Source organism: Ambystoma mexicanum, chromosome 7p, assembly GCF_040938575.1.
Source record: "Ambystoma mexicanum isolate Mex_15411 chromosome 7p, UKY_AmexF1_1, whole genome shotgun sequence".
Taxonomy (NCBI): Eukaryota; Metazoa; Chordata; class Amphibia; order Caudata; family Ambystomatidae; genus Ambystoma; species Ambystoma mexicanum.
Window position 1 is genome coordinate 671118761 of NC_090939.1, and position 12307 is coordinate 671131067.

A 12307-nucleotide genomic window follows, 5' to 3' on the forward strand; every position below is an offset into this window, starting at 1 on the left:
GACATTAGAATTACTCGAAACTTACCGTTCGTGCAGTAAACGACGGACAGCAGTCCTCTGAAGTCAAGAGGCCTGCTCCCCTTATCCAGTGAAGAAACTGGTTACAGCACCCTGCCTCGAGGCAGATGGAGAGCACGGCGTTCACTTACCTAAGGTGAGAGCGTTAACCTTTGGGGTTCTACAGGAGAAGAGAAAGGGAAGAAGAGAGAGACATTCAATAACCCAGTTCATTAATCCCACATTTTCTATCTGCAGACATCTTACCCTTCGAGCCAGACATACAGTGCACAGAGGTCCAGCCCAAAGAGCCAGCCGTGTGTTACACATCACCTTTGAAGATACGGTATACGCCCAGTCAAGACCGGCGCCTCTACGGGAATCAGGTGAGCGTTACAGAACGCAAAGCCTACCACAAAACTCCTGTCCAGGCGCTATGGAAACCTCGGATACCGACCAGCTAGCCCAGTTACTTGGGGAACTAAGGGCAGAAGTGCATGCAGCCCGTCAGGAAACGAACGCTCTAAGAAGGGAACTGATTATTTCCAAGGAGCGAACAGATGATCTCGCTAGACAATTGCTACAGTCACAAGCCGGACAGACCCCGTTACCCGCATCTGGGGGAAATCTTCCTTCTACATCCTCTATGAATCCAGTGCAGATCAACCTACCTGGGAATGTACCTCTGGCTCCGCCCGAACGATTTTCTGGTGACCCAAAGAGGTTTGCAGTATTTATCAATCAGTGCCGGTTGCATTTCTTATGCCGGCCAGCAGCCTTTCCAACTGACCAAGCTAAAGTAGCTTTCGTGCTTTCGTACCTTAGTGGCAATTCGGCAGACTGGTCGATCCCTCTAGTAAATCAAGATGATCCGGTCCTCCATGATTTTCAAGCTTTTCAGCTCAGTATGGAAAAACTGTTCGCAAGACATTCACAGGGGCAGGCCTTGGACAATGAGCTTCTTTCGTTGCGACAAGGTAATCAAGACCTTTTGGCTTATATTGCGTCTTTCAACAGACTGATAGTGGAAACTCACTGGCCTGAGGACAAAAGGATTACGCTGTTTTATAGAGGTCTACGCGGAGAGCTCAAAGATGTGTTAGCCCAAGTAGTGAATCCCCCACAAGATTGTTCGGACTATATAGACTTAGTCGTTCAAATAGATCACAGACTGCAGAACAGGAAGGCCGATCGTTCCAAGTTTGATGCTCGAGTATTTTCCAAACCGCCAACTCCTTCCAAAGGAGTAGACTCCGGGGAACCCATGCAAAAAGGGGGTCTGAAAGGTCCTCTAACACAAAAGGAGCGGGAAAGGAGAAAACAGTTGCAATTATGCCTCTATTGCGGAAACTCAGGGCACTTTCTTCGAGACTGTCCGGTGAAACCTGGCAAGAAGGCAGTAGGAGCTGCAGTTACCAAAGTTACAAACTCTGAGCAGGGAAACGACCTCGCCCGACAAGAATAGAGGTCCTCTTGCCGAGCGTGAAAACCAGTTCTGTGACCTCGCATTTCGTGATACCTATGGTCCTCATTAGCCCTGATAATCCGGATCGATTACATGCAATTGAAGCTTACGTCGACAGCGGTGCCATCCGCAATTATGTGGATCATGAAATGGTTTTGAGGATGAATCTAACTCTTTGTCCCAAGGCTGTAAAGGACGTCATTACTACGGTGGATGGTACGGAGATAGCCTCCGGGCCAGTAACGCATACCACTCAAGAAGTGACGCTAGTAAGTCAAGATGGACACCATGAGAAGATCGTGTTCGATGTGATCAAGGCCCCTCAGTTTCAGATTATTCTAGGAATACCTTGGTTAGAGAAACACAATCCTCTGATCGATTGGCGAGCAAGAACGGTCCAGTTTCCAGAATGTGTCTCTACTTGTCACCCTCCACCTGGTGTTGCACTGGCAGCAATTTCTTCAGAGACTCCCCAGTTACCTCCCGAATACCTAGAATACCAAGATGTTTTCCGGAAGGATCAGGCTAACTCTCTACCTCCTCATAGGTCTTATGACTGCCAGATCGACCTGATACCTGGATCTACTCCTCCTTGTAGTAGAATTTATGCCCTCACCGAGCCTGAGAACCTTCACCTTCGACAATACCTGGATCAATACCTGGCAAATGGGTTTATTCGTCCTTCCAAGTCACCTGCTTCTTCAGCTTTGTTCTTCGTTCCAAAAAAGGAAGGAGACCTTAGAACTTGTATAGATTATCGTTCCCTGAACCAGATCATCGTTAAGAATAGATATCCGTTACCTTTGATCCCTGAACTCCTGGACCAAGTCAGAAAAGCATGCATATATACAAAGCTGGATCTTAGAGGAGCTTACCACTTGGTACGAGTAAAAGAGGGCGATGAATGGAAGACGGCCTTCCGCACCAAGTATGGGCTATTTGAATATCAGGTCATGCCCTTCGGACTTTGTAATGCCCCGGCCGCCTTTCAATATTTTATGAACGATGTCCTCAGAGAGCTCATAGATGTGTGTGTTGTTGTTTACATTGACGACATCCTCGTTTATTCTTCATCGGAATCTGAACATCGGAAACACGTGAAAATGGTCCTCGAAAGATTGCGTCAACACAAACGTTTCGCTAAGTTGGAAAAATGTGTTTTCAACGTGACTGAAGTTGAATTCTTGGGATTCATATTATCACCAGGCGGAGTGCGTATGGATTCAAAGAAGGTCGATGCAGTTCTCAAATGGCCATCACCATCCTCCGTAAAAGGTGTGCAAAGCATGTTAGGCTTCGCTAACTTTTACCGCAGGTTTATCCCCGAATTCTCTCGAATAGTCCAGCCCATCACTGCCTTGTTAAAGAAAAACAAACGTTTTGAATGGTCTACCGAGGCGGAACAAGCTTTCCAGGATTTGAAGACTAAATTTATCTCTGCGCCAATCTTAAAACACCCTCGCCCCGAACTTCCCTACATCGTGGAAACCGATGCTTCAAGCCTTGCCATGGGGGCAGTTCTATCACAAAAGGACCCGGTAACCAATCAGTTGCATCCCGTGGCATTTTGGTCCCGCAAATTCTCGCCTCCTGAAATCAATTACACGATTACTGACAAGGAACTTCTGGCTATCAAGTCTGCCTTTAAGGCTTGGCGGCATTATCTGCTGGGGGCCCGACACACCGTTACTGTGATTACGGATCACCGAAACCTGCAATATTTGAAAACCGCAAAAGCCCAATCCTCTAGACAACTCCGTTGGGCATTATTCTTTGCCGAGTTTGACTTCATAATTACCTATCGACCTGGTACAAAAAATGGTAAAGCTGATGCCCTTTCTCGGATGGGAGTGGAAGAACACTTGATCAACCCTAAACCTGTACCAATCATTCCCGAACAAAGAATTCTGGGTGTAATCGCCACAGAATCCATAGAGGAAGTTAAGGATAAAGCCAGGCAACTTGTAACTCCAGCAGACATACAGAATTGGCATCTGCAGGGAAAGGACTTTGCAGTAAAGGACAACTTATTGTATTTCCAAGAACGATTATACCTACCCAGCACAGATTTACAGAAAAAAGTAATCGCTTGTTATCACGATTCTTTAATGGAAGGACATCCCGGTATAGCCAAGACCTCAGAAAAGATCAAGCGCTACTTCTGGTGGCCGTCTTGGAAAAAAGATATCAGAGACTTTATAATGTCCTGTGGAGTATGCGCCCAAAACAAGAGTCAAAAGGAAAGACCAGCAGGCCTCTTACGCCCTATTGACATCCCACCTCGCCCTTGGCATACGCTTTCTATGGACTTCATCACCGATCTACCTCCATGCTCCGGATACAATACGATTCTAGTAATCGTGGACTTATTCTCCAAGATGGCGCATTTCATTCCACTCAAAGGCTTGCCAACAGCAGCAACTCTGGCCCGAGAATTTCTCGAAAACATCGTCCGACTGCACGGTTTTCCTTCGGTTCTAATTTCGGATCGAGGTAGTCAATTTATTTCTCATTTTTGGCGAAGTTGCTGTCGGTCGGCTCAAATTGATGTGAGACTATCGACCAGTCACCACCCTCAGACCGACGGACAAACCGAGAGGACCAATCAAACTCTGGAACAGTATTTACGCTGCATGCTGCAACAAACTGAAAAAACTTGGAAAGACATCCTTTGGATAGCCGAATATGCCTACAATAACTCTGTCCATTCGGGAACTGGGAAAACCCCGTTTTTTCTTTTGTACGGCAGTCACCCTCGAACCTCGGAGTTGGATCCCCTCCAAGATCTTGAAACACCAGCAGTAGACTACCTGCATTCTACAATCACCCAAGCCTTTAAGGAAGCTGTTTCTCACCTTCAAAGGGCTAAAGAACAATACAAGAAAGGAGCAGATCAACATCGGAAGGAAGCCCCTCAATATCAAGTAGGGGATCAAGTCTGGTTATCCACCAAATATCTACCTCTAAAAGGGCCACGCACATTCAACCCAAGATACCTTGGTGTCTATTCCATCACTACCATAGTAAACCCAGTAGCGGTCAAGTTGGACTTGCCCCCGCACATGAAGATACATCCGATCTTCCACGTCTCTCTATTAAAACCCGTGCAACCTCAAACCCGACTAACCAAATCTCCAAAACCTATCCTAGTTGATGGAGAACTCGAGTTTGAATTCAAAAGCATTCTGGACTCCAAGATCTCCAAATCTAAACTATTCTACCTAATTGACTGGAAAGGCTACGGCCCCCAAGAGAGATCCTGGGAACCTGCTGAATATGTCCACGCTCCTCGCCTAATAAAAAGATTTCACCGAACATTTCCTGACAAGCCAAAACCCCCGGAGAAGCCCGGTTTGGGAGGGGCCTTGAGGGGGGGTACTGTCATGATCTCTGCTTCCAAAAGGTCAGGGTTTTCCCAACTCCCTTGGAAGCAGATCCATAACCCAGGTTCCGAGTGCCAACCAGTCCCAATTGGGACCTTTTGGACCCAGTCCTGGCGCCAGTGGCACCAGGCTCATAAATATGCCCAGTCTCAGCGCTGGAAGCGCCGGGCTCATAATGCTTGGGTGGACTTACCTGCAGCAGACCATGCTGCTTACTTGCCTGCCAGTTGAGTCTCTGATCCTCTTCTGTTTGGAACTACTTTTCCTGTTGGGTGGGGCAGGAGCCACTCCCTAGATTCAGAACACTGGAACTCTTCTGGAAAGCAGGAACTCTTTTCTTAGGCGTGGCTGTGGAAGGAGACACCTAAGCACTACAGGAAGCTATTTAAACCACACCCGATGGATGAATCTTGCTTTGCGTTATTCTGCATCCTCAGCAGCAGAACGCTCATCGTGTCTTCTGCATCTGATCCTGGGCCTAAGGAAAAAGGCTTACCATTCTGAATCCAGTCTTCAGCAACACCTATAAAGACAAGAAAGAACAGGTTAGCATTACGGTCTTCAGTGACAGCTCTTCACTTACCTGGTCCATCGGCTGTCACCAACGCCTCGCGCTGCATTCCGGCATCTGAAAGACAAAGGCTTACCTACTCTTCGTGCGCTCCGGAGGTCTTCACACTGCATTCCGGCATCTGAAAGACAAAAGCTTACCAACTCTTCGCACGCTCCGGAGGCCTTGGGCGCTGCATCCCGCATCTGAAAGACAAAACAAGGTGCGTTTAAAGACATTGCGGAACTTTAATACTCACGTGCCATTACTCCTTTCCACATCTAACCCAGTGGGTATTCCGGCACCCTGCAGCCGCCCCGAACTTGTACCTGCAAAATAAAAAGACAGTTAGAGCGCATCGTGAAGCAGGCAACAAGCGCTTACTTACGTGCTTCTAGGCGCTTCTATTCATCACACGGGCTCCATCTTCAACTCACTTCAGCCCGCCATCCGCCATCGCCGGAACCCTGCAAAACAAGAGACATCATTACTAAAGACTTTAAAGACATTAGAATTACTCGAAACTTACCGTTCGTGCAGTAAACGACGGACAGCAGTCCTCTGAAGTCGAGAGGCCTGCTCCCCTTATCCAGTGAAGAAACTGGTTACAGCACCCTGCCTCGAGGCAGATGGAGAGCACGGGGTTCACTTACCTAAGGTGAGAGCGTTAACCTTTGGGGTTCTACAGGAGAAGAGAAAGGGAAGAAGAGAGAGACATTCAATAACCCAGTTCATTAATCCCACATTTTCTATCTGCAGACATCTTACCCTTCGAGCCAGACATACAGTGCACAGAGGTCCAGCCCAAAGAGCCAGCTGTGTGTTACACATCACCTTTGAAGATACGGTATACGCCCAGTCAAGACCGGCGCCTCTACGGGAATCAGGTGAGCGTTACACATGTCAAGGGCTGCCTTGAGCACCTGTCCTTGCTGACCTTTTTCTGAAGCATGTGTTCCGGTTCTTTGGGCTTCCCTCCATCATAGTCTCTGATTGTGGTACCCAATTTACATCCCATTTCTGGACTTCCCTTACAGCCGCGTTTGGTATTGAAGACCACTTCTCGAGTGCCTACCATCCCCAAACCGATGGCCAAACTGAGAGACTTAATGCCACGTTGGAACAGTATCTCTGGTGTCTTCTCTTGCAGCACCAAGATACGTGGTTGTCGTTACTAACAGCTGCAGAATTCGCATATAACAACTCTCTGCATTCTTCTACTGGCCCCACGCCTTTCTTTGCTTTGTGTGGTCAACATCCGCTATCCTTACCTGTGGAACCCCTGCTTCCAAAAAATCATCCTTCTGTTTCCGACTGCATCAAAGGACTCACCAGTGTTCGCCGAGACATCGAATCCCATTTGCATGAGGCCCATGAGTCCGCCAAGAAGTTTGCAGATCGGCACCGTTTGCCGGCTCCTGTCTATGATGACGGTATGCAGGTATGGTTATCCACAAAAAACCTGCGACTGCCTGGACGTCGTCCATTGTTGCCATGTTTTGTGGGTCCCTATGTCATAGCCTGTGTCATAAATCCAGTGGTGGTGGAATTGACCTTGCCTCGTTCATGGAAGAGCCACCCGGTGTTTCATGTCTCTTTAGTGAAACCGGTCTGTCCCAATACCCGTCTCGCTTTGCGGCTTCCCTGTGTTCCGGTACAGGCTTCCGAGGAGTTCGAGGTCCGTGCTCTGTTGGAAAAGATGCAAAATGGTATCAGTATTATCTTGTGGATTGGAAGGGCTATGGATCCGAGGCGAGGACCGGACGTGGGAACGATCTGTAACATCAATGCCCCTCGCCTGTTCACTCATTTTCATGCTTCCAAAGGGGTCAATGTCGCTTTGAGGGAGGAAACTGTCAGGAATCAGCCCCGTTCCGTTCATACACAAAGTAGGGAAAGTACAAGGCATCCAATCCGTAATCACACTCGCTCTGTGTTTATACGCCGTCCCCGTCAGGTTACAGGTTGCCAAGGCGACGGTTTCTGCCTCCTTGCGTACGACGATCACCCGGAAGCAGTGTCACAGCTGTTCACCATAACGTACGGAGACGTACACACAGACTGCTTAAAACACGCTTTCTTTTCATAGCCGGTGCTTCTGATTGAAGTGTTGGCCCGCTTTGTGTTCCTAGCGTTTGTGAACCTCGATTTAGTATTATTCTGGCCCTGCCTCAGTCCCGTTTTGTTTTTGTAATTCCTCTTTTCCTTCTTTAGCCCTTTCTGCTCCATGTATCCTGTCCTGTATTTAGTTTCCTTTGCTTGCTGCTCGAAATCCCGCTGACAGGACTCTGAACTCTACTGGATATTCTTTGCCTCCTGCTGTTACCATGAACTGCCCGCACGTTACCGGATCTCGGACAGCACAACGGACTTCTTTTTCCTTACTTTTGCGCCCTATACTGCTCGCATGTTACCAGGACCCGGATTGTATCAAGGAATTTCCTTTTGCCTCTCATTTGCTGCTTTTGGACCAGACGCACTTTGCTTACGAACTCTTGTGGATACGCTCTATTGGCACCATGACTAGAAACGTTTTGCTGCCAGGTGCTACCCTTAGGCGTCCTCGTACCGTCGGGGTAGGACTTCACTTTGCTCATCTGGAATTATGCGTACTCGTGCCATCGGGAATAGATTCTGGGAAGGCTGCCAAACATCACGAACTGTCTGTCTACAGAAACACCCATCTACGGACAAGAGTATCCTTTCTTCATTCAGGTATTGTGAAAGCTGGTTCTGTCATTTTTCTTTGTCCAGTACAGTCTGTTGTTACTGTTGGCAACGTTTATATCTTTAGTTGCTTTCTTTAGATCTTATATGGAGACTGAGGATTTTGGGAACCATTAACACCTCCCAGATTGTACCATTCTTTGGAATATCTCCAGGTGGGTTCCTTTACAAAAAGAGAGGGGTGGGTTCAGCCTATGCATTAAAGGTTTTTGACCGGTGTATTTTCTCCTGTTTCTACAGCCGCAGAATCCTGGCTGTGTCTCCTCTTCCGACTGCTGGATCTTTCTGTCTGTCTAGTTGAACAACAGAGAGGTACAACGGTAGGAAGAATTCCTCGTCTACTGCTACAGCTTCTTAGATCTCGTCCCTCACCACGTGGTATGCTTCCCGTGAACTGGGTTGTGACAGAATGTCACTGTCTAATAGTATCAGATGTAGGATTTACTTTCTTTCATTCAAGGGAACTGTCAGTACGCATACCTCATACTCTGGACCAGCTCCAAAGGATGATGTAATTGTAGTTGAAGTACCAGCATCCCCCTGTAACACAGTACTTGTTTTAGTATGGGTGAAATTGAACAGAGACAATCGGATGCAGAAAATGGTACATATAAAAAAAAATGAAACATTATGTAAACGAACGACAGGATACATAAACTATGTCATATTATCTAAAATTCCATGCATAATACATTTCCGTAATAGAAAAGCGAAATAAAACTACCTGATAGGCGCTCGAAGTTGGTGTTGACTCCGGAAAAGAAATGGATGCAGAATCTTGCTCCTTCATTTTCAGTGCATTGTCACGAAGTGGTAAAGGGAAAATTAGATTTGCATTAGATATGTGGGAAGATCCAACTCTCAAGAATATGAACTTCAGCAAGTCTGTATGGCTCACCATTGGTATACTGGATGTATCGGTGATGTCGTCACTACCGATAGTCTGTGCTTCAGTGAATATGCTCACCTAAAAGAATTGACATGTGAAGCAACTGATAACGAAAAGATCATGCTTATTTCGAAAGGCACTATGGCACAGTTTTCTGTGTTCATAAATAATTTTCTATGATGTGCCTAAAAACAGGGACAGATGTCTTGCAAAATGGGGTATAGTTATAAAGCAACACAATCTGGTAAATATGCAAAGTTTAGCAAGAAACATTTACATCGAAACCACCAATCCGTTCATGTAGTTACCTGTTCAGTACCCCAAGGCCTACAGCTAATTCAAGGACTGTGACTCACCTGAGGCAGCGTGTGCATGACTAGAGCTGGAATTGCATTTGGAAGAAATTTACGGAAAGTTCTGAGTCGATGCTTCTTTGTGTACTGCAATTGGTCGTACATATTTGGGGTAAAGTGCAGGCTGCAGAGGCGGAATCGATCGCCCTTCAAGTCCTCCAAGACTTCCTGGGCTCTACTTTCAAGCTCGCCCGGCGCAAATCCGCAATATCTGACCCATTCTGTTATTAGATCTATATTCCTCGGGAATATATGCATTATTGTGCCCTTAGGTTTGGTATGGGTCTTAGAACGGCAACCGTAAACCATACAAGCAGACATTGTTGAAAAGTCTGTAAAAAGAGTACAAATTATTTTACATGAATGCGTGAGAAATATGGAATGATATCATTCATTTTTCTATGCAATGTTTGTTTTGGTCACAGAAGAAAAACCTGTGTAGCGTAGTTGATGATACACTAGGATAACTTTCATACAGAATTGATTGATGTGACGCAAATTTGAATGTGTTACTCGTCCATTGAATGTACTTTCATGCATCAAAGGAAACATGCTTATAGACACGGTCCTCGAAAGATGCAGTTATATCCCAATTGACACTGATGACAATTGCTGTATATCGAGAACAAAAAAAAAAGAAGTCAATGGTAATGGCAATGAAGAGATGATTAGGTGACCTGCCCTTACCTTGACCAACAAACTGATTCAGCAAGCAGGTTAGTTAGTAGCAGGAGAACAGGTAGCGCAATCACGAGTTGACTTCCAATGCTCAGAGATGTTCACAGGTAGCACGATGACGAGCTGACTTTCAGTGGTCACAGATGTTCCCAGGTAGCACGATCACGAGTTGACTTGCATTGCTCACAGATGTTCTCATGATAAATATAAAGGGGTTTATAAAGAATTAGAAAAGTGGGTGTGCATGTGAATGAGTGACGTTTGTATGGCGTGGTCTTATGTGGATAGCTGGGGCGCAGCCTGCTTCAGGGGAGCCTGCCTGGAGACACTGGGTCTGGCTAGGCCATGTGTACAATGGCCCCTGCGCGAAACATACCTTTGAAGTGTATATGGTGTTTGACACCTTGGCCTTTTCCATCCCTGCCAGACCCCTTGGCAGTGCACATCCACAGGTGCGAACTGCCGTTGATAATGGAGGGGGGGTGGATGGGCATGAGGCATGCAGACAAGGCCCGGAACACCGCTGAAGGGAGAGACACACTTATGTGGATTGCAGGGGCACGGTCTCCTTCAGGGGAGCCTGCCTGGAGACACTGGGTCTGGGGAGGCGATGTGAACAATGGCCCCTGCGGGGACAATACCTTTGAAGTGTACATGGTGTTTGGCACCTCGGCCTTTCCCACCCTGAGAGCCCCCTTGGTAGGGCACGGACACAGGTGCGAACTGCCATTGATAGGGCTGGGGGGAGGACGGCCAAGAGGCTTGCAGGAAAGAGCCGGAAACACTGCTGAATGGCGACACACTTATGTGGATTACAGGGGCACGGTCTGCTTCAGGGGAGCATGCCTGGAGACACTGGGTCTGGCTAGGCCATGTGTACAATGGCCACTGCGCGTAAGATACCTTTGAAGTGTACATGGTGTTTGACACCTTGGCCGTTCCCATCCCTGCCAGACCCCTTGGCAGCATACATCCGCAAGGGGCGAACTGCTGTTGATAATGGAGGGGGGATGGATGGGCATGAGGCATGCAGACAAGGACCGGAACACCGCTGAAGGGAGAGACACACTTATGTGGATTGCAGGGGCACGGTCTCCTTCAGGGGAGCCTGCCTGGAGACACTGGGTCTGGGGAGGCGATGTGAACAATGGCCCATGCGGGGACAATACCTTTGAAGTGTACATGGTGTTTGACACCTCAGCCTTTCCCACCCTGAGAGCCCCCTTGGTATGGCACGGACACAGGTGCGAACTGCCATTGATAGGGCAGGGGGGTGGACGGCCAAGAGGCTTGCAGGAAAGAGCCGGAAACACTGCTGAATGGCGACACACTTATGTGGATTACAGGGGCACGGCCTGCTTCATGGAGACACGTCATTAGCTGGAGCGCAGAGAACGTAGACATGCATTGGCGTTGTGAAATGGGCCATACGCGTCTAGTGATGTCAGCTTCAGGTGCGAGGGATATGATTTAGTGCCACTAGGGCAGTTCACCTTAGGGCGATGCTGCAACGGATAAGATTAGCACAAGATGGCCACGGCCTGCTGCCTGATTTCGCATGTGTAAAAGTGAGGGAAACTATGGTAAGGTGCATAGGAAATGTTTGTACGATCGACCAACATATGCTTAAAAACACATAGCCAAACGCTCGGGACAAATAATATTTTTGAGCACACTATTCCTTTAATAGAATCTTGACTTTCTACAATGTTGGTATGCAAAATCAGTATTCTCCTTCAATGTCAGTTGCATTGTCTTTGCAAAACTGTCCCAGTTTTGGGTTTTGAAAATCAAGCCAGGCTAGTCAAATAAAAATGTTCCACTTAAAAGCCAGAACACTCTTTTCATGTTGCTAGTTACCTGACACACAGCCAAATATTCAAGAAATATACATATTTATACAAGGCTACTTACATATGCACAGCACACCAGACTCGACATCAAATGATAACAGAAGGGCTACGTATACTCAAAAATGACGTCCCTGAATTGAAAAGTCTTACCTCCGCCGCCGCCGCCGGTCTTATATACCCTATTTTACTCATGAAAGTTGCCTGGTTTATCTTTGTAACGAAATAGCAGAAGCAGGGCTCCAATTAGCTGCTACGTTATATTTAAAAAATAGCGGGCATTTGCCAATCAAATTATCTTTAAAAATGTTGTTTTGCAAACATAAGTAGTATGTTATATGTTACCAGCTTGGTTATTGCGGAAAATAATAACGTAGTGCTCGGTTATATTTAAACAAAACTTGTGCAGCTCTAT